Source organism: Nansenia antarctica (genome assembly GCF_963989245.1).
Source record: "Nansenia antarctica genome assembly, chromosome: 18".
NCBI lineage: Eukaryota > Metazoa > Chordata > Actinopteri > Argentiniformes > Microstomatidae > Nansenia > Nansenia antarctica.
This window is the reverse complement of record NC_137691.1, coordinates 4,860,625-4,865,624: the sequence shown is the minus strand read 5'-3', so window position 1 is coordinate 4,865,624 and position 5,000 is coordinate 4,860,625.

The window sequence follows — 5,000 nt, the reverse complement described above, 5'->3', positions numbered from 1 at the left end:
GAGCAGCACGTCGTTAGCCCCTAATGGGTTATGAACAAAAATTAACAAATTATAATAATAAAAATAACAATATTAAAAAGCCCCAGATCTCTTCATCTCTCATTCTGTAATATGTCTTGTATTATTAATAACAATGACTGATAGGGCTTACAAGTAATAACTCACACGGAGACCTGACATGCAATTGACCATCACTTTACTGAACTTAATTCTTATTCAGGAATCTTACAGGTTCTATGACTGTATCCAATTAGGGTAGGGAGCGCCACCCCCTAGGTTGGCGTATTAACATATTTCACAATACATCACACATTCCGATCATTAAAGCATTCAAGACCTCGAAAATAATATGATATCATACGCAAGTATGTTTTGCGGACTGTGTGTGTGTCATTCAGACAGCAGATCTACTTCAGACACGTGACTTGGCTCAGAGAGCAGATCGGTTAGTTCTTAGATATCTCTGGGTTCTTTATTTATTCCTATATGTATTTATTATAGTCTACTAGACACACCAACATTTAAGACCGCATATATGGCCACATGCACATCGACACAGTTTGTCACAGCACCTTTACAGATGACGGTGGGCTTGTAATTTCCCCCCGAATTCCTGACTTGTGAATCAGTCGATACAGGCGCCATACCATGACCTGACCAGCAGATGGCGTTATGGAGCTGCTGTATCGATCTATCGATTGATAGATCGACACTTTTTACGACACAACTGTGTTGAATGTGTCAATGCGTCGAAAGCTTTGTTTCCCCCATCACTAGTAGTGACCCCACAGAGTACCAGGTATAGATAATCATGCACAGCTGCCCCGCATTCCCCAATCAGGCGGATGGCCCAGGGAAGCAAACTGCAGGCTTGTTAGCCTGACATGCCACACCTAGGCCTCCTCCAAGGGACTCACAGATAAGGAGGAGCCACTTCTCTGTTTCACAATAAAAAGGACAGGAGAGATCAGACATCTTAGGAACTAAACACGACATCTTCTGGATCAACAAAACTACAGAACATCTGCCATTCAGTAGAACTGACAAGGTAGGTTCTCTAACATGACATACGATAAAAGCCATTTTGTCCATTAATGCCATACAATTGCAATTGAAGAGGAGAATGCAAACCCATTTATACTGGACACATATGCATGCACATTGACACCCTAATGTAATATGTGTTGTAAACAATGCTGTTGTATTGTGAACAGATGGAGAGACTCTTTGTGGTGCTGGTCATGTTCACCATGTGCTGGGCCTCTGACGCATCTCAGCCTCAAGGTGAGACATCTGACCGTCCTGTTGATTTACTTTGAACATACGATCAGTATTCATATGGCAATGCACACATACCTGGAAGTACATATCATTTACATTTGTGTATGCACTGGACATCTCTTCAGACAGTACTAACATTACAATTCCATATGTGCTTTGAATGGTTTGATTTGATGGACTAAATCCTGTTTGTCTGACCAGACCTCACAGGTAAAATGTTTACATTTGCACAAGTGTCGAAGAATGCGCACGTGAAGCTGACACCAATAGTAGAGATCCTTGGCTCTGTGACCGTATGTCTCAGGTAATGTAGTGTTCAATACTTCTTCTGTCGTCAAGTTAAGACAACTCAAAACACCTTGACTGATGTTGACCTTGTGTCTGCGTGGTGAATCCCTAGTTATATTGAACATTTCTTGTTCTAACTCTACATTTATGAATCTCTTCCTGAAGGTATTTCACAGACCTGCAGCGGAACTATGTTCTGTTGTCCACGGCCTCTAGAAGACACTTCAACAACCTGCTGCTGTTCAAGGGAGATGGGCATTGGCAATTTGGGATCATGGATAAAGTTCAAGTGTTTAAGGGGCTGCCACTGCCAGATGAGCCCAATGTGTGCATGTCAGTGTGTGGGACCTGGAACTCCACCAATGGGATCAAACAGGTGTGGACCAATGGGAAGCCCAGCATGCGGAAGCAGGGCTACAGAGGGAGTAGAATTGATGGTGATAACAGCATGGTTCTGGGTCAGGAGCAAGACAATTATGGGGGGGGCTTTGCTTCAAGCCAGTCATTTGTTGGGCACCTCAGTGATGTGCATGTGTGGAACTACGTCCTGTCTCCTTGTGAGATTCAGCACTGGACAGATAACGGAAACTACAGCCCGGGCAATGTGATTAACTGGAGGGCTCTGACTTACACTGTGACTGGGCAGGTGTATGTAGAGGACAACAAGCTGGTATCCTGTAAGGAGAAAACAGTGTGTTAGGTGAGAACCATTTCTACTACTTCTGTGGTGTTTAATCTACTCATCATTCTCAAATCGCTGAATGTGACAATACCTCATGACTTCTTCCCACAAATCGTTGAATGTATTCTAGCTGAAATTGAGTCACATGATGTACAGTACTTATGCCAATGTTTTATTCCCCACTGAATCTAATAAAAGTAGTTAAGCAGTAAACTGTTTCTTTGTTATTTCCTTATTGGAGTACAGAACAGGCTGTATGCACTTTTGTTTACCTTTTAGTCTCATAGAATCCTGATTCAGTGAGTGCCATGCTTGCTTGTATTTCAACACACTGCATATTAGATAGCCTCTACACTTTTGGGAGCACAGTAGTTAATGCAGCTTATTTTGCTGTCCAGTCACAACCAATCAACCAACTCAAATAGCAAAACATACAAAGAATTTATTTGGAAAAACACCATAATAGCATAATACAGGATTTAACTGGGTTTTAGAACCTCCTCTGACCAGCTGCTCCTCCTACAGCAGGCCCACCCCGTTTCTACCTATGGACAGCTACCATAGCGTCAAATAGTCTAAACTGCAGGAGCATATCCTTTGATGTATCCCCCTCTTTTGAATATCATGCCACGGTTCAGAAATGCAAACCACCAGTTTTGACGGTAATTGTTTACAGGCCACACCTAAACCATGCTCTCCCTCCCTACCTGACCTCTGAGTTCCTGTTCATTATCCATCCCAATTATGATAAGATTATCATTGTTGGAGATTTTAATTTACATGTTGATAATGAAGCTGACTTCAGTGCTAGGGATTTTATTGACCTTTGAACTCTATGGATTTTATCCAACATGTCAAAGAACCCACTCACAATCGTGGCCATACCCTCGATGTAGTGATTTCAAAGGGTCTTAAAGTCGTGCTTCCAGTCTTCTTAAAGGGAACCCTGGTTAAAATATGTAGGCCTTAATTCGCTCTAACTGCCACCTCCTACTAAAACATGTTGGTAGAAAGACATGAAATATGTTCATTATGTAAAAAATCCTTAATCTGTATTTTGACCTATATTACTGCAGTCGCAGTAGTGACGTCATAGGGTTGCTGGTTGCTTTTAGCCTACGGGTTGGAATTAGCTAGCTATTCGGTTAAGTCTGACGTCACGTGTGACGTTTAGCAATGTCCAAATAAAAATAAATCCTTGCACCAGAGTACCAGTGTACTAAAGCGGTAGAATGACAGTTCAATTGTTTTTTAGACTCGGATCTATTCATACAACAAGGGACACAGCACTTTCCCGTTTTCCCCATATTGTCAGCGTCTTTGAGCCTCGGAAAAGCACTATACAAATATAATGAATTATTATTATTACTGCGGCATTTCGAAGAGAGCGCCTCAGCCAACGTTGGACCCGGAAACACGTCACGACTTAACAACCGAATAGTGTTGCTGTGTTGTGTGACTGTCAGCCCATATGGATGATGAACCTTGATGACTATGTCAGCCCTATGGGATGGAATACTGCAGTTGTTTAATCTGATATTGGTTGGTATGTCATGTGGTCACATCTGTATAAAATAACATGTGTTTATGATCTAATCGGCACATCAAATAATTAGAGATTTGTTTAGATTTTGGTCGTCATGGTGAGTATGAGCAGGATAGGAGAGAGGAGGAGAGAGCAGAGGAGAGGAGTGTATGTAGAATCATCTCCTATTTCCAGTCAAGTGATGTTTATGGACAACATTCTATTCTTGTATTTGTGTTTTATATTTGATGAAAACATAACAGTTTACAACAGGCTACTGTATGTATGTAGTGTAACACTTAAAATGCAAAAGGCCTACTGATAATCTTATCATAGTACTTTCCGCTGATAATAGTGTTTTCCATTGTGCACCTCAGTGTTCAATTGGTTCTTACAAGTTAGGGATGCTCCGATCTGGATTTTTGGGGCCGATACCGATCACCGATTTGTTTCCTCAAGATCAACCGATACCGATACCGATACCGATTTTTAAAAAAATACATAACTGACTGGATAGCCTAAATATTTTTTGCTTTTTAGACAAAAGTTTTGATCCATTAGGCACCAAGCAAACGCAGACCCATTTTTATGGCATAGTAAAGGTCTGGCCTATCACCCAGTTAGGGCCGGAAGCCCAAGTCAGTCGATATGGCTGTATAAAAGACATCATAAACGTGGCCTTCATGGTTTACATACTGTTATGTCCTCCTATGTTTTCTGTTCAGTTATCTGTCTTCCCCAGAAAAAAAAAAAAAAAAAAAAAAAAAATCGGTTTTTGCGATCGGCCATTTTTGCCGATCACCGATCGAGTCATTTGGAGTGAAATCGGCCGATTTAAATCGGTGGCCGATAAATCGCAGCATCCCTATTACAAGTGTCTATTCATTTCATGGTGCGTCATTTGTGTGTCATTTGACGACAAAATATCATTTTGAGAAGACATAACATTATTCTGAATGCAGTGTTTGCTTTTGCAAGAGATTTGTGGAGTTTTGGGATTTGTGTTGAGCTATGCTTTGAGAAAACGTGTTAAGGCGATAGAGAAAAACTGTAGTACTACTGACTGAGAGCAGTATTTGCTGTCTTTACACACAGATAACTACAGAGGGCAGCAGAGAGCCATTGTTTGCAGGTTGCTCAAGCCTACAGTTGGCTCCAACTAAGAGAACTTAGTAAGTCTGTAAACCTTTGTTTTTTGCTTGTTTGTTTGTGAAGAACATGTTC